Consider the following 26,291-nt stretch of genomic DNA (forward strand, 5'->3'; position numbering starts at 1 on the left):
TTCTCAATTTCTCCCACAATTCAAATAAAGTTAATCCTTTTGCAGCCAAAGAATAAAACAGAAATGTTTGTTACCTGATCCTAACCAAAAACTTCTTTTTACAACTTCAAGAAAAATTTTAAAACAGCAAAATATTAAAGTAAACAAACTTCCCTTCTGTCTCATTCCTTTCTTTCCCATCCACATATTCCCATTTTTAACATATACTATGTCTCTCTGGGGTCTATATTATATTCTCGAACACTTAAAAAAGCGAACGCTGATCGATCAAACTTATTTTTGTGGAACTGCAAAATATTGAAGCAGCAGAAACTCAAATTTTTTCCTAGGGAAAGAATTCGGTTGTCCGTTTCTGTTGCTTCGGTATTTTCAGTGTTATGGTGGAAAGTTACCCGTCGGATTCAGGTAAGTGTGCGATTGTGTGGATGTGAGTGTTAGGGTGATTTAGGTGAGTTAGGGTTAGGGCTCAGGTTAGGTGTGTGTGCGATTGAGTGGACATGAGGGTTAGGGCAGATTTAAGTGAGTTAGGCTTAGGGAGCGGGTGAGGTGAGTGTGTGATAGTGACAGACCTTAGGGTTAGGGTTTGGGTTAAGGTAAGTGGGTAGTTAGTGGTGTGTGCATAGTTTAGTGTAGGGTTAGGTATCAGATTTTAGGTGTATGTGTGTGGATTTCTGTTTGTTTGGTGTGCTTGTGTTGTGTGTATGTGTTTTGGATCAGCGTTTTTTTTTCCCTGGGAAAAAAATCACTGATCTGACAGTTCGAGATTGTAAGCTTTCGCTTAAGTTAGGTCGATCAATCAGCATTCGCTTTTTTAAGCGTTCGATGATATAATATAGACCCATCTCTCTGTCCCCTCCTCTCTCTCTTCCATTTGTACTATTCTCACATAGTAGCATGGTTTTAGCACTGTACAGAATGCTACGTTTTACACTTCTGACCATACACTCCTAGTACAGCTTGTGATCTCTTCTCTTTATCAGTCTGTCTTCCTTTCCCTCTATGATTCTTAGCTCTTGCTACTTATTTCAAAGAGACATTAGCCAGTTACCAGACTGAACATATTCCATGTTAAGATTCTACATTTTATACATATTCGTCCAAACTTGTTTAAAAAGGAAAATACTCAACATTTTAAAACTTATATACATTTTCACAATTAGGCATGCTGGCATACAATGCAAGTTAATCTGAGAATATGCACAAATCCCTGCCAGATATGCTAATACAGATGAGAGTGTTTTCATTTTCTTCATATTTCTCTTCCTGATGACTCAGATGCAGTCTTTAAGTGACTGCTGAAAAACAACGCTTGAGAAAAAATTGGTCTACCTGGGAATATTAACCCACTCCTTTCCTGGACAATCCATCCACGTTGGCATTATTAACCTCCCTGTGATATGATGTTGTATGGTTATATCACATGCTTGCAATACTAGACTCTACCTTATACCATCCGTCTTTGGCACTAGCACTACTGGGGAAGCCCAAGAACTGTTAGACTCTTGAATTGCCCCAGTTCTAGCATTTCCCTTATTTCTTCTTTCAGAGTCTGCTTCACTCTCTCAGGTACTCTATATGGAACCTGCTTAATTGGTTTTTGGAGTCCTGTATCCACATGGTGCTGCACCAAGTCAGTACACCCAGGTTGTCCTGTGAATATATCCCCAAATTCCTGCAGTACTGTTTTTATCTCCTGGACTTGATTATTTATTTATTTGTTTATTTTACATTTGTTTACCAGGATAGTCTGACTGGGCAGGATGCTCATTTTCAGCAGAGACCTGGGGAGAAAAGCTTCACAGTTTAATGACAGTACAGTGAAATATACACCACATGATAAAGACATTACGGTATAAGAATACAAAAAATAAAAGTAAGCAGTAGTTGTTCACTAGTAAAATAATATATAATGTTGAGTTGTGGCTGAGATGTTACAATAGTTCTTAAAATGCAAGATATAAATTATATATTGTTGCAGACATTTGAGTGTCAGGTAACTGGTAGTTACAGCATTATTTCACCAGAGAACACTAGGTAAGGATGTATAGAGGGTGAGTACTGAGCACTGTTACCTGAGATTAGCCAGGGGGGGAACACAAGCAATGCCAGTTTTTAGTAAAGTGGGTCCTGAGTATTTGTTTGAACTTGGTTGAATTTTTGGTGTCAAGGATATTTTGGGGAATGGAGTTCCAAACTTTTGAGATTTGGAAGGAATATAGGGAATCCCTGTTGCTGTTATTACATTTTGCGACCTTTAATAGAGATTTGCTGGTGGATCTTAGAGTTTTGAGGTTAAAGTATGGATCAATTAGATTTTGAAGAGCTGGGCAGTTATCTGGTTTTGTTATGGTGATATGAGCAGTGGTGATCTGATGAAGAGATATGAGGTTAGGAAAATGAAGCCAGTTTAGCTGTTGGAGTGCTGTACAGTGGTGAGTCCTATAAGAGGAGTTAGTAGCAAATTTGGCCATTTTATTATAGCATGCTTCCATCTTGTTGAAGTCTGTTTGTTTAGGTTAGTAAAGATCAGAGTAGCATATAGCAAGGTGGTGAGAAGATTGGTTGTAGCAATTGCTTGTCTGGTGGGGAGGGTAAGGAATTGTTTTGCTCGATATAGAGACCCAAGTTTGATATGGGTCTTTGTATTGATGTGCTTGTCATATCTGAGGTGACTATCTATGATGACTCCTAGTAGTCTGATTTGTGGGACAGGCTCAATTTTGGTGTTGTTGGCTGAGTAAATTATAAAGGGTGTTATTTGATTGATGGGCTTTTTGTTAGCAAAGACAATGAGTTTGGTTTTGTTAGGATTTAGAATTAATTGCTGTTCAGAGAGGTAGTATTGTATGTCAGAAAAAGATTTTTGGGTTATTGCCTGAAGTTGTGGAAGGGAGGAAGGGAGCAGCACAGATAACTGTTGAATCATCTGCATATTGGATTGTAGTAGCCTGGTTAGTTGCAGTGTGTAGATTATTGGTAAATATTGTAAAGACAAGTGGACCTAAGACAGATCCTTGATGGACACTGAGTGAGAAGGGTAAATGTGATGAATGGTCATTTTGCCATTTCACTTCTTGTTGTTGGTCAGTGAGATAGCTATGGAACCAAGTAAAGGAGGAGACAGACAAATTTAATGATGGTAGCATATTGAGTAGCTTCTGATGAGATACATGTTGAATGCCTTGGATATATCTAGGAAGATGGAAGCAACTTGTTGTCCATTGTTTTTTAGATAGTTAATAGAATTAGTGAAACTTAATAGAGCAGTGGCTGTACTATGCTTAGGTCTAAACCCATTCTTGGAGTCAGTGAGACAATCATTGGGGGTAAGACAGTCCATTAGCTGGGACTGGATGCATTTTTCAAGGATTTTCAATAAAGGTGAGAGAATGGCTATTGGACAGGTCTATAGTTAGAAAAGTCAGCTGAGTCACCACTTTTATGTAGAGGAATGATGTAGGATGACTTCCAGAGTTTTGGTACGTACTGTTCTCTGATTGCTCTATTGATCAATAGAGAGATAGAATATGTTATGTAGTCTGCTGCAGTCTTGAGATATGTGTTAGGTAGTTGACCAATTGTAAGGGTAGTGGGTTTTAGTTTGTGTAGTAGTTTTCTAATGGTGGAGGTCTGAATGGGCTTGAAGGAGAAGTGACAAGAAGTTGTAGGGGTGGGAGGGGGTACTGTGGTTGGGGTACATATTTTGCTGTTTAACAGTGATAGGATGGAATTAGTGAAGAAAGAGTTAAATTATGTGTCAATACTGTCTTTAGTGTTGGATGGAGAGGGGGATGGGGCTGCAGACTGACAGGGCTGAATAAGTTTTTTTTAATATTCCTACAAAATTTTGGGGACTAGTGTGGGATGGTTGTTGTAATTGAATGTAATAGGTTTTTTTGTTATTTTTGATCTGAGATTTGGCTTTGTTTCTTAGATGGCTGTAATTTTCCATTAAATTCTGTTTTTTGCTGCTATGGTAGTAGGACCATGCTTTACCCCATTCCTTAAGTAATTGTCTAGTATATTTAGATAACCATGGGGTATAGTATGATTTATGCACACTTTTCTAATGGGTGCTAGAGTGTTTAGAATCTCAAGGAATTTGGTGTTGAAGTATTTGACAGCTGTGTCTAAGTGGAGGTATGATAGTGGGGACCAGTTGCAATGCTGCAATAGAGTGTTAAAGATGGAAGCAGAGAAGTGTTTATTGCTTCTGACTTGTCTAAATATAGTGGATGTTGGAAGGTTATTTCTGTGTCTTAGTATAAAGGTGAGTGAGTGATCGTTCAAGGCGTCTGTGAGACATCCTGAATGATGAACTAATGTGGGTCTATTTGTTAGGATCCAGTCAAGAATAGATTGCCTAACCCTGCATTTATTTGACCTGGTAGGTGAGTTTATAGTTTGGGTGAAACAACAGAGATTTATGAGGGAGGATATTTTTTTTGGAGGAGCAAATAAGCTAATCTATATTGAAATCTCCAGCAATTATAGTCTCCTGATTAAATGTAGAGGATGACTAGGACAGCAGATCTTTGATTGTGGAGAGGTTATTACCGGGAGGCATATAAACTGAAATTAGAGTTAGGTGTTTGTTTGGGTTAATTTCACATTAACAGGTTAGTATTTCATCATTTGTTATAGTTGATGGGTCTGCTTGGATTCTCTGGATGGTTAGTGAGTCTTTATACAGGATAGCAACACCTCCACCACATTTGTTTGTTCTGTCTGTTGTATGAATATTGTATACAGGGGGTGATATTTTGTTGTCTTTAATGTGGGCTTTTAGCCACGTTTCTGTTAGGATAGCAATATCTGGTGTATAATGGGAGATGGATGCATGCACTTCATGGATTTTGTTTATGAGACTTCTTACATCCATGTAGCTGATGAGAATAGTGGGGGCATTTTGTTTTAGGAAATTGATATGGGGATGTGTGTGGATGGGTTTTGTGTTTCCTGAGTTAGATTAGGGCCGGGGTTTGGGTGGATGTCTCCACTTAAGTCTAGTTGTGTTTTTTATGTGTGGGTAGGTGAGGTGGTTTAGCTATAAACTTAGAATCTATGAATAGAGGATGTGTAAGGTGAGGAATATGAAGATATATGTACAAGAAAAGTTCTGTGCTGGACATATTAAATAGGTGAGAAGAAATAGGAGTATTGTAGTTGGATGCATTTTTTGCCTGGGTGAGGGAATGTGGGGGATATATTCCTTGATATTATTTGATTATGGGAAGAGGTAAGATGGAGGAGGAAGATAAGTAAGATGAGGAGAAGAGCTTGCATTGAATATATTTTAGGTGGAGGATTTAGATTAGTGGAAATGGTTATGAGTGTTATTTTATTTTTCTGAGGTGGGTGAGTTAACTGCAATAATATGGCAATCTCTTCCACAGAATTGTCAATCCTAGCCTCACCCAAAACTTGGTAGCCATAGCCCTTTCAGGCTCTTTCTGCCATAAACTACAAATTCTCACTACTAGGGTCTCCCTGTCATGATACTATATTCACATGGTACATTTTGTGCCCTTGTCTCCTACCTACCACACTTACCATGTTGTTCACATCATGGATTTTCCTCACCACCTTAAAGGGTCCCTCCCAAGCTACTTGTAACTTGTTATGCCTAACAGAAACAAGTAGCATCACCTTCTGCCCCTCTGCATACTCTCTGGGGTAAGCATTCCTGTCATAGCACACCTTCTTTTGTTGTTGAGCCGCTGTAGGTTCTCTTGAGCTAAACCCATGAGCTCCTTAAGTCTTGTCCAAAGGTTGAGAACATAAGCCACAACAGACTCTTTGTGAGAGTTACTCTCACCTTCCTACTCATCTCAAATTAAATCTAAAGACCCCCTCACCCTATGCCTGTATTATAACCCAAAGTGTGAAAAACCTGTAGATTCCTGCAGTACTTCCCTGCACACAAATAACTGATGGGGCAAATACTTGTCCTACTCCTTTTTGAACTGTTCTGAAAATGCCCATAGTATAGTCTTTGATGTAGAGTTTAACCTCTCCAAAAGACCATTAGTCTGGGGATGGTAAGGGGTGGTCTTGAGATGTTTCACCCCACTACACTTCCACAGACAATTCAGCAGGTTTGACATGAAGTAGGCACCTCAGTCAGTCAGGTGGAAAACCTACTCTGCTGAAGATTTCTATCAAAACATTTGCCACCTTCTCTGCCTTAATAAACACCAGAGCCACCACCTCAGGATATCTGGTAGCATAGTCTACTACCACCAAGATTTATTTCTTTCCCGTAGAACTTGAAGTACTTAGGGGTCCCACAACATCCAAGGCCACTCTCTGAAATGGCTCTTTGATAACAGGCAAAGGCATCAACAAAGGCCAATAGAAATGTTGCCTAATATATCTCTTAGTATGTCGTATGCCCATACGACCTGAGAAAGGAATGTCATGCATTATTGCTAAGAGTGGCAGATGGTAAGCTCTAGGCAATACCAACTCCTGTATCACTTCACCTTCTAGCCCACCTCCAGGAGTCCATTCTCTATACAACAAATCTTTGTTCCAATATACAGACTCTCTTCTTCCTTGAGCATCAGGTGCCTCCTTAGCCATCTTCCTCAAGCTATGTAATGTGGGATCCATAAGTTGAGCCTGGCTCAACTCTACCTTCATGACCTTCCCCAGCTCCCCTTCCACAGGAAGCCTAGTCATTTTTGACAGCTGCCTCTTGCTGTCACCCTGGGTACTACCACTCACTTCCATCCTCGCAGTCACCATGTCCAAGGGAACATCAGTACCCACCAACAACTGTGGCTCACATTCAGACTTGCAGCTACCAGATAGCAGCTTCCCTGAAACAGCCACCATGCCAATCCCAGCTTCAGGTATGAGATCTTTCTGGGTCTCTCCCAGACTACCGGGCCTACATGCCTGTCTCCAAGCCTGACTGCATGTCACTGCAAGTACACAAGGTACTGCATCATCAAAGTCGTTCCCTATCAGGACATCTGCAGGACTATCCTCAAATATACCTTCTTGCTTGCTTCATCTTCCATCTTCCCAGTCAAGATGAATCCTAACCAAAGGTATTTGGAATTGGGTCTCTCCCAACCCTCTGACTGGAGTGGACTGTCCAAGTAAGCATTACTCTTCTCTAACCACAGCAGGTCTCACAATGGTTATATCAGAAGCTGTGTCTCTCTTAACAGTTATCTGTCTACCATCTAATAAGATTGGATATAAATTTTGGTGATAATTTGACACCCCAGTTGTTTCTAAACAACTTACCACTGGCAGTTTGTCATCACCACTTGCTGACTCTCTCACCTTCTGTTTCTCACATTGCCTCGATGGACATTTGGCTGCTAAGTGTCCCCTCTGTTTACACTTGAAACATCTAATCCCTAACTATGGACTTGGATTAGTAGCTTCCCTCATTACTAGTGTACTCTCTTGGAGTGGTTTAGAGTGCCTCCAATGGGTTCCCCTTATGTCCATGTACAGCACTGGGTATCCATCTCCTATGCAGTGGTGTTCTGCCTGCCAAGTAGAGCTCCCCTTTTCTCCCCTATTCCTCTGCATCATCAGACAAACTACTGAGGGCTTCTTTCCTCACCAAAAGGACTGCCAGTCCCTCAAAAGTGGTGAACTAACATCCACTCACCCATCTGTGAAAGTAAGTACTTCAGCAATATAATCACATACACTTTATTTATTTATTACAGTTGGTGACCGGGGAGGTCCACTGGGCCGGAGAGCCCGTTTTCAGTGGAGGCCCGGGGAGAAAAGCTCCACAGAACAATGTTACATTCCAATGTAAATACAAATAAAAATACAAATAATACAAGATAAAAATACAAATAATACAAGAAATATAACAACTTAAAATACAAAGAAAACATTTTTTTCAGTCATAAAATAGGGAAATTCCACAGACATCTGGTAAAAGCAGTCACTTTCATCTGCTTTGTGTCTGTGTTCATGAAACTTTTTCCTTTAAGCTTCAGGTGTAAGTCTGAAACAGTCAAGCAAGCAACATTTCACTTTTTCATAATTCAAACAATCTATATTATTTAACTTTGCTACAGCCTGAACAGTTTTACCATGGAGTAAGGGAGTCAGGAGGCTAACCCAGAGCTCATCGTCAACATCATATTGTCTACATATCCTCTCAAAAATATGAGGGAAACTATCCAAGTCAATGCCATCCCCTGTACTGAAGGAACCCTTTACAGCTTCAGGGGTCTGCTTATTTCCTTCCCCATTACCTCCACGACCCTCTTGAAGGGTTTGAAGCTCCATTTCATGCCAGCAATGTCTCTTGTTGTCCTCGACTTCTAAATGCTTCAGTCTCTCTTTGGTCGTTAGCCATTTCGTCTCCATTTCATATTGGCCCTGCCTCTCCTCAGCCTCTAGCCATTGGACTTCCAGCCACAGCCTTTCTGCTGATTCCACTTCAAGACGTTTGCCCTCTGGTTCCAGTTTTCTTTACTCCAGATGGATTCTCAGGTCCTCTGAAGAAAATGTGGGCTGTCCCATCTCGGCAGGCTGCACATCACCAGCACCAAACTGGATATCCTCTGACCAGCTGGTCTGAACTGTGGCTCCAACCAAGGCTGAAATAATTGCTTCCTTGGTCAGGTTGGCATGCACCAGTCCTCTGGCTTCACACTCCTTAGCCAACTGGATCTTTATCAGCTTGCTAAAATCTTCTGCCGACATCCTTGTCTGCTATCTCTGATTATCTAACTAAATAAACAAATAAAACTGTGGTGAGTTGAAATTCTGAATGCTTACCTTGTGGCTGTCAAGAGTGCATACTTTAATGACAACTACCTACAGACAACTGAAATTCAATTAAAAATCCCACATCGCTGCCACCAATAAATGTGACGTCCAGCCAGTACCTCAATGGACTTTTAATTAAATGAGATGTCACTTACTATTTTGGGTTAGTAACTAAGGAGCCTCAAGCCTCACTACTGACTCCAATATCAGACTGTCAATTAAACAGAAGTAATATTTCACAATTTAAGACGACAAAGGGAACATGGTCTATTTTTCTGGGACTGGACTATATACTTCTGACCACCCAAATGTATATTATTATTACATACTTCAGAGCAAATTGTCCCAGTTTAAGACCTCTGATACACTTACACGCAAAGTAAATTTAAATATCTCATAAATCTACACACTTCTGGGAAAGCCTGACACAGATTTCCAGGAGTGCCTCTTTCCCAAGATAATACAGTAACACTGCTAACAACCAGAGGGTCTTTATGCCCTTGAAAAGGGGTGTCCAATTATGAAAATCAAAATAAATGATAGCTATGACGAGAACAGCCAGGCCTTCAACGTAGAAGCACACACTAATCTCTAAAGAAAAACACTAGTTTCCAGACACAATATAAAGTAATAAAAAACATTTAATAATAAGTAAAGTGATTGCAAAATTGTAAATTAATAACTCTCAATGTCATTGGAATTCATTCACCAGAAACATAAAATCAAACTGCAGGATAAGAGTCCATTATTCTAGAAAAACTTTATTTTAATAACTAAACTTTCCTGATCTAACTAAAGAATACTGTCCCTGATCTAATCTAAGATATAATAGCAATGCCATGGCAAGCTTGCAGTTTTTTTTTTTTTGCTCAGACCCGTTTTATCAGGAAAAGAGTCACACCTGCCCCTTGGCTCACTCTGCCACCCAAGAGACAATGCATGGCAGTTTTGGCAAACATACAAAACCCTGCAACACTACAAAACATACATAAATCTGAAAACCAGGCAAAATCTCAAATAATTCAAGACAAAAATACTCCATTATCCCCAGAAAAGCATCCCTAATAACCCCCAAATATTCTGTTCCTCTGTAAACAGACCTTTTAAATGAGGCATCCTAGTTCAATCAAGCCCAAACCCAGCAGATAGCAAAATCAAAATAGCAAATAATTTTAGACTTCATTAAATCTGTTATATCCATAATCATATCTGCTTTCTCCTCACACAACACCTCCCATACCCAACATATTTAATCAGCTACTTTCTCTCAAACCACTCCCTATTTCTGCTAAAAAGAAACTGCTATAATCTTAAAACCTACAACTTCAGCTATTGATAACATTCTTACCAAATATCTTAAAATAGCCACTGATATTTTAGTCAAACTCATCTTCATACTCATAAACATATAAATAAGGGAATCATAGGTCCTAAATTGTCAAAAACACTGCTACGTCATACCTCTACAAAAAGATGGCTCCTCAGCAGAATTAAGTAAATGCAGGTCCATTGTCATACTTCCTTCCTTATCCAAAGTACTTGACAAAATGCATTCAGTCCCATTTTCTCCATTACCTTATCACAAGCAAATTCTTCTATTCTACCAAGCAATGTTTCCACCCTGGACATAATATCATTTCTACTCTACTATTTTTTTCTTAATACAACCAAAACATAAATGAAAGCAAAACAATACCAACAGTCTACCTTGATCTATCCAAAACAATTGATACCATCTCACAAACCTTGCTCCTATAAAAAAGTTCATCTCTAAAATCATCTTATAACTGCATTGTATAGTTCAAAAGCTACCTACAAAACAGATTCCAGACTGTAAAATAGCAAAGCTCCTTCTCCTTCCCACTACTAGTATCATCCAATTCCCTACGAGGGTCTGTTATTGTCCATTACTCTTTGCATATTTTTATTAATAACCTAGACATAGCAGCAAAACAATCCATACTACTTCAGTATGCTAATGATTCCACAATACTCTGGTCTGCAAAGAGTATGCCCAACGTAAATTATTCAAAATGCTTTCCCCTCCATACAAACCCCGCATGAGTCCTCCCAACTCCTAATAAATCCTCACCAAATTAAACTAATGATAATCTTGCCAGAATCTGACTCATTAGGTAAATAATTAGTTCCCACTACATCCTCCAACAGCACTAAATTAGAAGTAGTCCTTCATCCTAAAGTCTGTGTTATAACAGATGGTAACATCTGACCAGTATATTACTCTGTAACAAAACTCACAAAAAAACTTGGCTTACTAAACAGAAGAAAACATTTCCTCACACATGATGCTGGCAAGAAAGTTAACTTTGCTTATTTAATGCTTTCATTACTTCACGCCTCCCTCATTTTCAGAAATCTGGAAACTACTCAGCTACTAAAGTTGGAAGAGTGTTATAATAAAAGTTTGCAGTTTAGCTACGTGACTCATCTCATCATTACACTACTGTTAAGCAACATCAGTGGTTTGAATAGCAAAACTACATAAAACTCACCTGCCCCAAAACAACAGATACAGCCCTACTCCAGTCAGAAAAGTGCCCCATCTGACTTATGCAAGCTTATTCACCTAGTTGTTCTCTATGATCCACAGATGAAAACCTGTCACGCAAACAAAAAAAGTCTAAAACACTTCAGGTGAAGCACTGTAACAAAAAGCTGGAACTCAAAGAACTCAGTCTACTCTAATCTTGTAAACACCATATAAAATCATACTTTCTTCAGTGTAGGAGCCACAGATCCTCAGCCTCACCAAAGAACTCCACTGGCATCCCTAAGAAAACCATCCAGCTGAACCCCATCTCTCGTAAAGGAATAATCTAACTAGAAGTATTCCTCTCAGTCTTTCTCTTTCTATTACCCCTTGTCTCCTAGCTCTATTGTCTTTCTTTTCCAAGGCAATCCTGCATATATGCCTTCAAATTCCATTTAACTCTCTTCTCTACTGTTTTTAACTATACTCTCTATATAAACCAGGTATGCAATAGAATACACCCATCCATATCTACAAATCATTATGTAGCATATCCTATACAAGCAGAGCGGTTATACCTTACTACTATGTTTTTCAGTGCCAAAATACTTTTATTTCTGTTTGTTTGTTTTTTTTTTATTTATTTTTGATATTTGTAAATTGTATACTTGTATATTTTCATCCTTATACAGTAAAATATTTCCCTTTTCTGTAGTATATCTTATTTTTTTTTTCTTTTTTATTATGTGTTATTACATTGTATTTTTGGATATTATCTCCCCGGTCCATATATGAAAATGGATACCTACCCAGTCAGACTTTTCTGGTAAACAAACACTAGTAAATAATAAATCAAATAAATAACAAAAACAAATTACAATAAATAAAGTATGTAGACTATAAATCAATATATACAAAACAGTCAGAAAGCAGATTTAGCTGTCAGACTTCAAAGATTAAACCTTGTCCTGTTCTGCCCAATGTAAATTGAAATGTTATTTCTCATCTCATCCCACAATTTAGATGGAAATAATCCTTTTGAAGTAAAAAAAAATGCAACATGATTTTTGCTACTGTTCCGGTGACAACAGTCTAATATATAATCCAGAGAAGGCAAAATAAACTATAGAGAAGGAGCAGATCAAGGAAAAGACCACAAAGCCATTTGTTTTATCAGGTTTGGTACAATTTGCTGATCCAGATCACCATTTAGTATATAAACCAGCATTTATAAACAAATGTTAGTATTGTATTTGCAGTCAAAACAGAGCATTTTAGTGATCTATGATAAAAACACTATCAATTGCTTGCTACAAACTTTTTTTTTTCTTTTTTGCAACAAACCTAAGCACTGTATCTCTGTCCATGCATGAAATAAACTGTATCAACTGCTGGTTACAAATGTAGTAAGCAGTTTGCTACAGTTTTAAAAAAAAGTTTTTACTGTTTTGACTTTTGCACCAACAAATCTGAGTACTTTAATATTGTGTAATCTATTCATGGCATAAAATTGCTCTTTAAGTTTGGAAAACAGCTTTTTTGAGGAGCAAGTCACAAGATTGAGGGACAGGGCCATGTGCAAAAATAGCTAGCTACCCTCTGCTGATTCAGCACAATATTAGGATTTCATTGACTTTCTAGGATTAGGTCTGGTGACAGTAGAGGTGTTTACATGACAGCTACTTCAGACTGGAATCCAGTGATGGACTGAAGTGCTGATTATTGATTGGCCAAATTCTGCAGAGGTGTTGGCTGGATTTTGACTAGGCTTACATCATGGAGGTTCACTCATTTCAGTGAATCAGCATTAATCCTATTGGGTTTATGAACACAAGATCCTAGTCTACGACAGGAAGTATGACCTCTACAGCCTTGTTGCAGAAAATATACATTTTTACTGCCTTCTCTTTCTCAGCTTACTTGCACTGTTATTACTGATTTTTTGATTGCTTTATTACATGCAATGGAAAACTGTTATCTTTTTAACTTACTAACTTGATAACATTTAATTGCACTTCATCTGGCTGAAACATTGAAATTAGCAACTGTCTGCAATATTATGTCATTTAGGCAATATTGTGCCTTGTTGCTGTTGCATTCTTGCTCATTACTGCCAATAGCTAGAGTATCACTACATTTTTGTTGCCACTGTTTAAGATAATTTAGATATAAACCAAATTAGCTTATTGTCATGTTTAATGATTTCTCTTTTTGATATTACAGTCATTGCATGTTCCTTGTTACTAATTGCTGTACTTATACTGCCCTCTTCTATTATCTGATTGACATTTCTCTTAAAGATATAAAGTATTAATAAATCTGTAAATAAATTCAGACAGAATGCCAGAACATGTCATTTGCAGTACAGTAGTTTGGGTGTGTATATTATTGTTAATTAAACCATATTATTTATTTGTTTTCACTGTGGTGGTGGTGGTGGTGCTGCGGTAGCGTTGTCGCCTCATAGTTAGATGTTGCCCATTCAATTCTCAGTTAGAGCGTCTTCTGTGTCGCGACATGCGTGAATGGGTGTCCCTTCGTTGAAGATTGTGCATTAGGCCCGGCAAGCCAGTACGTAAAAATCTACTGCCAATCATTAGCGGACCGGAGTTCCGCTGTGGCGACCCCTAACCGGGAAAAGCCGAAAGACACAATCAATTATTTATTTGTTTTCATTTTTTGCTTGTATGCAGATTCAACACCAATTTATATATGATAAGCAGAAACATCTATCCTTTAAGAAAGCCTCATAATGTGAACTCACCTGATGCCAAACATATCTTCCACATTGTAAAATACAGTGCCATAAATAAATTTATAGTATAATAATTAGTAATAATATATGATACTACTTAGAGATAAAAAATGCAAAATTAGGTGTATTCTAGTTATTATGATAATGCCACTGTCTCATTTAACATATATAAAATATGTACATCTTATCTAGATAATACTGGAAACATTTTTTTTTCTAATTAAGGGTGCATTTTTAGGCATGCACTTGTCTAACTCATTATTGGATACTATAGGAAACTTTGATAACTAATCTGTGAAAGAGTTGTAGAAAAACGAAAAGAAAACAGTTTGGATGTCCAGTATGGAGTGATGTGCAGACATACCATAGAATAACTTGTTAATGACATATTGAAATATTTTGAATGTGACAGAGCACGCTACATCTCTTGTTTTATTAATTACTTTTTGTTTATCTTCTAGTGAGAACATACATGTTAACACTAGATATTTTCTACATATATATATATATATATATATATAAATATATATATATATATATATATATATATATATATATATATATATATATATATATATAAATAAATTAATACAGTTTGACTTTATTTGATGTTTATCTTGCAATGAAATAAAAATGTACTGCCAAGTCTATTCCAATTTTTGGCAAACAATATCTTGTGTAAGGGCTTAAAATGTATTTGGATATATGAAAATGTGTGCTAAGCATTTTTAGGTCACTTTCAGGCTGATTCAGAGCAAAACAAATTTAGTGTGTAATGCAGTTGTTTAGGAATAATGTTAGAGCAGATATTCTGGAAAATGCTGCTAAGAGCTATTTAATATGGAGAGATCATAATGGTCAGGTAAGACAGTTATGGATTATGAGGAGAAGCACTTGCTATAGTTTGCTTCTGATTATATTAGGTGCAATAAAGATAGATATATTTTATTATACTTGGACTTATGAAACCTGATTTGAGTGTTACACTTTGTCCATATCCCCTTCAATAAACACACATCACACCAAATGATATTTGACAATTTTCATTAAAAATCCATAAACATAACTTAACACTAACCAAGTAATATTTTCATTTCTTAATCATAGCATAAACATCCATATAACAGTTAACTTAGGGCAGCATGACCCCACTCACCCTGACCAAGTAAGCAGCATCCTTACCTCAGATTGCTTACATTTACTTATCAAGCAGTGTCCAACTACTCGCTTGAATTTCCCAACATCCATATAACAGTTAAGTTAGGGCAGTGTGACCCTGCTCACCCTGACAAAGTAAGCAGTTTCCTTCCCTCCACTCACTTACTTTACTTATTAAACAATGTCCAACCACTCACTTGAATTTCCCAACTCATTGAAATAACCATCCAACCAAATAAGCAGTATCCTCACCTCCACTTCTTAGCTTATCCTTGTCAAGCAGCTCCCAAACTGCTCACTTGCATTTACCAACTCATTGAAATGAAACTCCAATACCAGAGGGGGAACAGAAGAGGGACAAACCTGGCCCTCTTCTCTGCCCACCAGCCTGACTAGGCTGTTCCCCCTCCTTCACTCCAAAACATCCAACAAACCTAACCATACCTAAAGTTTGAACCAAAGTCATTTGGTGCAACCATACCCTCTGAACCAAACTGGATCCCTGTCATCAACCTCCCAGAGCCCTAACATATAAATCGCCAAAGCCACCAGTTGACTAAATAGCTGAACTTAAACTGATAAGCCCTACCCCCAAATCCAAAATAACCACGGTACTAGCCCCAACCACACAATACCCATACCTGGATATGTTATTGTTGTGTCTTTCGGCTTTTCCCAGTTAGGGGTCGCCACAACGGAACTCCAGTCCGCTAATGATCGGCAGTTGATTTTTACATGCCAAGTTACCAGCCCTGATGCACAACCTTCAACAAAGGTATGCCCATTCATGCATGCCTCCACGCAGAAGACGCTCTAGCTGAGAATCGAACCAGACAGCATCTTACTGTGAGGTGACAATGTTACCACAGCACCATCACACCTGGATATAAACTCTTTAAATCACCAATCCTCTCTTATCCTTCCAACTGTATCTCCAGAATTATTCTACATCATAACCTTACAAATGTACCATGAAGACTGCAAGGAGCTGCCATGTCATCTGAAACAATGCAAGATCAATTGCATGCTGCATTTCATTAATGTAGTGGTCAGTATATGTCACTGCTAACCCACCACACTTATCTGGTGACATAATCCGAACGGGGGCCTGTTGGATTAAGTAAAATTGGGAAAGAATTAGAAGAGATGCCCATATTGCTGACAGGTTTGAAAACAGCCCTCAAATTACATACAAGCATGGTATTAACTTGAAAAGGTTATTAGAGGTGAACAAACCAGCTTTAAATTGGCAGTGTGGTATGTACAAATGCCAAATGTGCAATTATTGCAAGCACATGAGTACAGGCAAGGAGATAATTATTAGAAATACTATTTACAAGATCCATTCTAGGTTTACCTGCCAGTCTAAATTTGTGATCTATGCGGCCCAATGCTCAGGTTGTACCACTTTTTATATTGGGAAAAATGACCATAAGTTGAAAGAACGTGTTTATGAGCATTTGTATAAAATCATAAATCAAAGCTTAGACAATGCTCTGGCAAGACACATAGTGTTATACCCACACCATTCTTTCTTATGTAGAGCCATCGACTCAGTGTTTGATGATGATAGAGGTGGACCTACATCTTTATTATTGGAACAACTTGAATTGTGTTGGCAACTTCATACTGGATCTTGTTTTAATCTGGGTTTGAATGAAGTAGTATCTTTGACATGTATACTTAAACTTAGGAATTTGAGATGCTAGTATACCATAAATGTTTACACATAACATCCTTGTTGTTTTGTAGAGAAAAGAAAGCTTAATAGTAACAAGATAATCATTAAATCTTAAAAACTATTAAAAAACTAAAAACCACAAAACAAAAACATAAATTAAAATTAAAATTACAGTTTCTTATCAGTGAAGTAGAACTTGGGTATACCTGTAGGTTTATGTATTTAAGAATATCAAATTTAAACATAAACAAAAATAAACAACAATAAAATATTTTTAATGCATGTTATCAGGCCTGCAATAGTATTACCTATTATTATTTTTTCTTAGTTTTCTTAATTTTGTTTTTGCACTACTTGTATTTCTAGACCCTTGATGTGTCTTCTTGTCAGTGTTTAGGCATTTATTTGGTGTAACAGTAATGTAGCAACTGTTTGTTTCAGACTTCAACCAACTTCAGTGTTTTTTGTTTTAGATTTTAACTAACTTCAGTTTTGTTAGCATTGTTGTTAACAATGAAGTCTTTCATCTGTTTAATTATTTATCATTTATTCTGCTAGAAGAGGTAGAAACTTGTTGCAAGTATAGGTATTATGCATTTTAAATTACAACTTGTGTATCATAGCGAGCAATGTCTCTTTTAGTTAATTGAGTGTAGCTGGTGTGGCCCACAACGCCCACTTATTTATTCAGTATTTAATGATGAAGTTTTTATGGCATTTATCTGAAGAAGTCCTGCTAGTGAGCAGGACAAAAAGCACTTTATTTTTATTGTTGGTTTGCAGTTTGTGGGTACTTTGTCAGTACCTTGTGAGTTTCTGTTTCTGGATTAAAAATCGTTGGTTTGCTTACAACTCTCATTGCCTTTTTTGCCAGTTCAACGTAACATTACCCCCAGTAATGCAACCTAATCATTCCCCCAAACTATAATGCCAGCAAATCAGGTGTACCACCTGCATCTATGCCCCAAGTCACATGTTCTCTAGCTCCCATGTATGCCTATACGGCCTACCCACATAATTCTCATGAAACCTCTCCTGATACAACTCAGTCATGAACCATCCTGCCATGGCCACAACTTTACTGTTGATCAGTCTTACAGTGCCTCCCCCTCACTAGACATACCTTAGTGCTGTTCTTCCTGTAACTCCGCTCTGCCAAGATTAACTTTCCGAAAAATACCTCTCAGCTTCTTAGACCACGAAATCTAGAGAAAGCCATAAACAAAAATGTGACAAAGCCCAAAACAGAGACAGTTTTAAATATTGCTGTTGTAAACTTAGAAAGATAGAATGGGTTTGCAGTAGCATGAGATTTCTGAAGGGAATTCTCTAACTTCAAACCTTAATGATTTGACACTAATTGCCAGAAAACCAGAATTTTATGAAAAACGGCCCACAAATAGAAGGTCAAAATGTGGACATTCTGGCAACAATTGTACAGTAGCGGTATGCTCCATCACCTGATTCCTCCGTGAACTAGTTCCTGAAGACTCACCTATGATGCCCAGCAATGAAGTACTCCAACAACATATCATATTTAAAAGGTAACACTGCCACAATACTGTGCTCCTGATTAATGTGCTGAATGCTTTGAAACCCCTAAACAACACCTGCATAACCTTAAACACCCCAAACTCACTTCTTCCTAATGACAATCCTGGCTGGTACCCTAGCCACAGCACTCAGAGCTAACCTTAACCCCCAAACTCACTACTTCATAGCGAGAGTCCTAGCTAGTACACTAGCCATCTCCATCATCTCCTTCCCCAAACATACTAATCCCCCATCGCTGTCATAATGCTTGACTTAGGAAATGAAAAACTCCCTCTCAGACAAGCCCCTCTACCAATGCACTAGAACTTGCCTAGCTGCCACTACTCATGGTTACTGCACCAGCTTACCCACTACAACAGTCAATTTCCCCACCTGCCCTGCCACTACCAACCACACTACTACCCGTGATTCATAGCCTGTCCTCAACTCTCCACAACACTTGGTCCCATCCCTAATTTTGTTGTGGTCCTCTCCATGTAGTTAGAGATCATTCACAAACCCATCCCTGACTAGCAGACTCCCAGTCTGCCAAACCCAGTGCTGAGCTACTCTAAATTTGGTGAAATGAAGTATGAAGCCATCTTGCAAACCCTCCCATCTAAAGCTTCCCAATGAAGGCCAATCCAGGTACTGGAAGTATTTGTATGAACACAAATCCCTACCCAAATTCCCCACAGCCCCACTTAATATCTTCCTTCAGTGCTAAGCAATTACTTGATGTAATAACACCCAACTCCTATGCTATGTAGTGTGCTCCCATGATAATACTCCTACAACCTGACCCATTCCAGTGAAAACCCCAGCTAATGGTAATGTAGCCCTCAAGTCACTCCTAGTGCTCCATGTGCAAAAGCAAAAAACATTACATTGCATCTGCTGGACATCTTCCTGCAACTTCTACTCACACCAAAATCTCTCCATATTCAGATACCCTGTTCTATCTACCTTCTCTTCATCTTCTGCTGTCACTGGGCCCACTGTCGAGTCCACTTCCCTCAGGCCACTAACTGCTGCAACTCTGCACTTCTGCCATCTGCAAAATGAAAGACAACTGTAAACTGTAACTCTGTATGAATTCCTTTTCTGCTAGAAGTAAGGAAGTCTTAGACAACTCATTATAGTGATGCACCTCCCCTACTTAACGTGGGGCTGTCAAGTCTTGAAAGAGTCATGTATACACCACACCAGTTTATTCCCATCTTGATTTCTAGCCCAAGGCATGCACTCAGAGTTCCCCAGGACACACCCTTATCCTTTGCCTTAACACAAGTGAAGCAGCAACATAGTACTGATTGTCAGATTGTACTTACTTGTAATATGGCTAATGACAATGTGTCCTTATATTCAGCTTTCCTTTACGCTAATAAACTGTGTGAAAGTTTCACTTTTTATGGGTTTACAATAAGACAGTGGCCTGGGAAGCCTTTGTATGTAGTCTAACACTCTTTCTTTCTCTTTGTACAAGGCATGGTGAGGGCTACCCCCCCCCATCATTAATGCTCAAACTAAAGCTGAAAAAAAAACAACCCACAAGGGGGTTATTGTAAAACTGTACATTTAGCTGCGATAAATTAGAATTTTAAGACTCAATGAGGAACTTTCTTCAGTATGTAGACATTTGGGGAGCATATGCTACATCCTTGACCAACCTGCTAAATCAACCATTATGCGATCCTGTTGGAGGTAACCCAGAGTAAACAAACTAATGCTGACAAGCATACCTCTGCAGTGCACCTTATTATGAGAAATGCCTTAAAGTCTATGTCACTCATTGGTCTACATTGAAATGGTCCATCACCCATTCAGTGTTAAGCTCTAGATTAATTGATATCCCTGGTAACTGATACTGAAATATATTAATTCAACAAGCTCCTAAAAGTATAAGGTAACACATTTTATCCCTCAAGTTAGCATCCTAGATGATGTTACTAACAAACTTTAAGCAAGTGTTCCACATTTTGAAAGGTGGCGTTCCCTATTCTGGAGATGAAGGTTGACTGCCATGCCACACTCCAACAAGAACTGATTTCTTACTCATTCACAAGGACACAGCTAAAAGCTGACAAATAGGGGTATGCCATCTAAATTGTAAACAAAACTTCCTGGCTTCCAGCACCAGTCCATTCAAGGCTGGGATGGAACTGGTATTTACCATCACAGTTATACAGTACGACTTCTGCTAAACTTACTAACTGTTCTGCTTTATCCACATTTAAAATAAAACAGTATTCTGAACTTAAAAGTAACATCTTGGGCTGTTTTAAAGTAAATATGACACCTCTCAACTGTCCAAATTGTTGCCTCACACTCCTGGCCCATTCCTCGCATTTGCTCTATTTCACTGGCAAAACCTCAAAATCCCCTAACATGATGCAAATATTAAAATGTATACCATGTTAGTGGATTTCCTATCTGTAACTGCTATCACTCATAACAACTATCACCCAATGCACCAGCTTCTAACCACACTTGGGAACAAGTACAAGTAAGCTCCTACGTAGCTCTAACTTGTTCTCAATGGACAGAGAAATCAGCATGCCCATTCTGTATTCATTGTTACCCACTGGAAGAAGTCTGCCTAACAGTAGTTGCTGGAAAAAGCCACAGCAACTATCAGCATCTCCCATCATCTGTAAAATCTGATAAACAAAGTCTAGGTTTGAGAGCAAGACACATACAGGGTGTCCCAACAACTCCACAAAAATATGTCTCTTTCTTAAGATCACTTGGTTATAAGGAACAGCATTACTACAGAGAAACATATCACATGCTTTTATGTATTTATTTATGTATTTTTTATTAAATTGACCATATCCTTTTACTATGTTGCCTGCAATAAAAGAGGCCTCATGTTCTGTATTCAAAAATAACTTTTATTAATTCATCCTTCCCACCAATTTCTTTACTCATTTCCTGTAAAATGTAAGGCGCGATTCATTTTTAAAGTGACTATGCTTCTACTTCTCCAAAAGAAAGCTTCCTTGGAATTGTAAAACAGTTGTTCAAGAGTCGTCAATAGCAGTAGTATGTGTTACTGTGCGACCACCACTCATTCGTACTCACATTCATGCAGTGACTGCACATTAAATCAAATTCCAGCACTTTTATTCTTTTAAGAAACAATTGCACCACTCAAAAGAACAAGTATTCACCTAATGAACTAAATAATCCAGATGGGCTTCTCCCATTCCTGTGGCATGGGAGCCAAAGTAACTCTTGAATACTTGACCATTAGCTTCCCAAATAAATGATGATCAGGTCATGCTGATTCTTAAACATACCACATAATTTTGGGGCGAGTGTGGGTGAATACGCAATATTTAAACTCCTGGAGTTACAGAAGTACCCTTGAAATCTGGATAAACCAGGGTAAAACTGGGACAAATGGCTTTCCATACTCTGTCCAAACAAAAAAAATATGATGTGATTGTCCCCCCATTTCACACTGAATCTAATCTTCTCAGAACAAATGGCACTTCGATACTCTGTCCAAACATTTATCTGGCTGGACAACAAGAAAAATTAATGACGGCTAGTAAATATTGCCCCTATAAACCTAGAAAAGAGATAATAAAAATGCATTTTTTCCTTTGAAAGACTTGAAATCTTGACAGCTCCCCCAGCCCCCTTGAGAGGTATTCATGGGTGTCTTGTGGCACGCAAAAGAGACATACCGTCCAGCTGAATGTAGTCAGATGCAATAATCACATCTCAATCTCGTAGAGAAAGACTCTGGATACAGCCATGAATAAAATTGGGGCAAAGGCCCAACATAAGGACAATTTTGCTTCCACAACTTTAGAAAACAGATGAACAACAGGTCTTGCATGGCATGAAGGGCCTGAAGCCTGAAACCCAAGTGTCTGTCACCATCCTCTAACCTGGCTCTCCAACGATTTGCCACTAATCTACCAGAAAACCACAACTTTATGAAAATGGGCCAAAATACAAGGCAAAAATCTGGACATCCTGAGAAAATCTGAACCCTTGAGAGGTATGTCACTAATATATGTTCACTTAACTAGCTATATTCACTCACATTATCAATTACTGCATGGAGAAAAAAAAACTGAGGAAGGAAGGAAGGAAAAAGAAAGTGAAACAAGGAAACAGAAAGATTTTCAATAGTAACAGCCTATGTAATCCCCTACATTGGAACAGTTCACCTCTTCATTTAATCCTGTAAATATAACATATCAATGTTTAAATTAAATTTAGAGTCTAATTTATTTAGCCTACACCATTCATCCCCACCCCTTGCCAAATTAACTGTAGCAAATGGAAAACCCTAATGTAGTAATATCACCAATAGGACTACAATAAACTCAAAAACGTATTAGTTGAGAAAGGGAGAAAATACTGTGACACCTTAAATAAGGAAACCTGTACAAAATAAAAGCTGACAATGTACTGGTTCCCTCAGAAGGAATACGACAACTGGATAAAAACCCACTAATTTAATGTAACACAAAAACAGTAAAATTAAGCGCTTTCATCCACAGCAATATGGACTTCATCAGAATGCCTTCATTGATCAATTAAGACTTTAAATGCAGCTTTTTTGCTCCAATAGCACTGATAGGTTAAAATTCATTCATTTAAAATACATTCATTTAAAGTGACATATACATTTATTTATACTAAGTAGCACAGTGTTATGATGAAACCCAATAACCCAAATCATCCAATTTCTATTCTAACACATACATTTTAAATATATTTATAGGTTCATAGGTTCATAGGTTGGTACTAGGCTATCGGCCCTAGGGCCTATGCAAGCCTAGCCATAACAATTCCCTGGAAATTTCTTCCCACAATATTTACTTCTCTGGGCCCCTGTCTAGCAGGGCAACTGAAATGATCTCCGGGGTGAATTTCCTATCTCCCATCCAAACATCAAGGTTCCTTTTGAAGAGGGCCAATGAGGCACTCTGCTTGACATGTATGGGCAGTATATTCGAGAGTATGGGGAGTCTCTGGGTCAGGAACCTATCCCCCCAGCATGTTTTGTTCATTGTGATGACAAGATTTAGATCCCTGGAGCGTGTGGCTCTGAGGGATTGAGATTTCTTTAAGTGGAGCATGTCCAACAGCTCAGGGTTTGACATGGCCTTGTATGTTAAGCAGAGATAGCCTCTGAGTAGATGATATGCCACAGAGTATAGATGTTTTTTTTTAGATGGTCAGCATATGGCATCTGCTTTAGGCCTGTGATTCTTTTAGTGAGGCATTTCTGTGGCCTTTCCAGCTGTTGCAGATGTCTTGTGAGGTACATACCAAACGGGGCATTATACTCTATAATGGGTCTAATGAGGGATGATTACAGTGGGACAATGACCTCCTTTTTTCTGGATGAAAAGCCCTTAGTGATGAGGTGTGCCACATAGAAGGATTTCCTGACTGTTATGGTGATGTGGTTATCGAAAGTGAGACCACTGTCCACCTGTGTCCCTAAGTCTCTCATCACACTTTCAATGTTTAGTGTCCTGCCACCTATGTGGTAATTCATAGGTACATGTCTTTTTCCAAAGGGGATAACTATACATTTCTTGACATTAAGCTTGAGCCCATGGCTCTGGCACCAGACATCTGTTTCTGTAAGGCCCTTTTGTAGAATATCCACAGCATTTGGGGATTCAATAATGGCTCCCAGTTTGCAGTCATCTGCAAACTTTGTTAGCCAGAGTCCCTTAGTGTTGGCCTGTACTTCAGAGAAGTAGATGCCAAACAAGAGTGGTCCCAGGACTGAAGCTTGAGGTACTCCACTTGTCACTTGTCTGGAGCTGGATTTGGAGACGGCTACTTTTACAGTCTGGGTTCTGTCAGAAAGCCAGTTGGCAACCCATAGAGTGACATAGGGATTTATGCCCAGCTTAGTAAGTTTATCTTTGATTCCAGCGTGGTGGATGGTGTCGAAGGCCTTGGCAAGGTCCAGATAGGCTGTGTGGACCACCTTACCCTCGTCCATAGCTCTGGAGACTGATTCAAAGAAGTCAATCAGATTCAGAAGACAAGATCGGCCCTTCACAAACCAAAACTGGGTGGGGTCCACTGTGTGAAGGTTGCCAATGTCTTTCTTTATAAGTTCCATGATAATGCGTTCCATGCCCTTGCAGATTAGGCTTGTCAGACTAATGGGATGGTAGTTCCCGGGATCCAAGGTGGATCCTCCCTTGTGGAGCAGGATAACTATAGCTGTGCGCCACTCAGTGGGCATGAAACCTGAGGTGAGGCTATGATTAAACATGACACTTAGGTGAGGTGCCAGTTCATTTTGTAGTTCATGTAGTACACAGCCTGGGATGTCATCTGGTCCCATGGATGCTGTATTCTTAGCTTTGGAGAGTGCGGTTTCTACCTGTGTGGCTGTGATTATCAGAATTTGGCAATCCTTTGGTATTGAAATGGGCCCTTTAGGGGGTGAGAGGGGGGTGAAGTTGGCACTAAATCAATCTGCCAGGATATTGGCAATATCCTTGGGATCAGTATATTTAATGCCATTCTGTTGTAGCTCAGAGCAGATCTGAGCATTACCATTTAGATTCTTGACATAACTGTAGAATGCCTTGTGGTTGTCTTTGGAATCTTTGGCAATTTTATTTTTTTTTGAGGATTTTATGAGGGATCTCAACTTCTTACTGAGGCTGGTGAGGGAATGTTTGCATCCTGGGATTTTCCTCTTTTTTGCAACAGTTTCATCCTTCTGTTGTATAGTTTGATTATAGCTGAGGATCACCAGATTGGCTTCCTTCTTTTGGAGAAGAGTATCTTGGTTTTATCTGGGATGGCACGATTCATGCATGAGTGGATGTGCTCGTACAGTGCCTTAGTGTAGGATTCTGCAGTCGAACTTCCAGATCCCATCTGCGTGGGTGTTGTGAAGCTTGTCACTTCTGACTTCAGTAGCTTGAAGTTGGCTTTGGAGAAGTTTTTTAAGGAGGTTTCCTTACTGGGTGGTGGGTGTGGGATGTGGATGTCAAGGGTGATTTGCTTATGGTCAGACCTGACCAATGAGGGGGTGACCACTGGTGTGGAGCATCTATCTCCCATGTTGATAATAACCAGGTCTAGGATATTGGAGCCCCTGGTGGGACAATAGATTAGTTGATCCAGGGCATTGGAATTGATGAATTCCAAGAACCGTTAGGAAAAGGAGTTGGTACCCGAATAGTTTTCCCAATTAATGGCAGGGTAGTTAAAATCACCCAGTATCAGGGTATTTGGTTGTATCTTAATATTTTCCAGTATGTTTAGAAAGGTGTAGTGAGAATCTTGGGGCATGGTGGAGGATCTATAGCAAACTACAATTTGGATTGCAGTCTTACCTAGTGTTAGTTGCACCTGGAGAATTTCAGATGTTTTGTGTTGAGCAACTAGCCTGGAGGTGTGAATATCCTTGGTGAATATGGACACTCCTCCACCTTTAATGTTTCGGTCTTGGTTTTGTGGCCGAAAAGTGTGGTAAGAATTGTAGCCTGGTATTGCAGGGGTGCTCTCTGGAGCCTTGAACCAGGTCTCAGTTACTGCACAGATATTGATGTTCTCCATTTTTAGGAGTGCCTTGAGAGAGTGCATTTTGAGGTTTAGACTTCTAGCATTGAGTAGCATTACCTTCAGATTTTCCATGCTTGTATCTGTTACGGTGGTGGTTTTATCCTTTGAACCTTGCCTAAAAAAGGCACTATAGGGGTGGCAAGAGCTTTAATCCCAGGGGTGACAGGTGCAGACCATCTCTGGCAAAGCATTGTGGTTTGTCGATCATGTCCTCCCAGGCAGACAAATACTGGATCCCCTTTGAATGACACCAGATGCTTAGCCAATTGTTGAATTCAATAATTTTGTCCTTATACTGTGGTATCTTTCTGGGCGAAGGCAGGATGCTACTCAGGGCT

Source organism: Protopterus annectens, chromosome 9.part0 (genome assembly GCF_019279795.1).
Source record: "Protopterus annectens isolate FY-2018-M chromosome 9.part0, PAN1.0, whole genome shotgun sequence".
In the NCBI taxonomy this organism is placed as follows: domain Eukaryota; kingdom Metazoa; phylum Chordata; order Ceratodontiformes; family Protopteridae; genus Protopterus; species Protopterus annectens.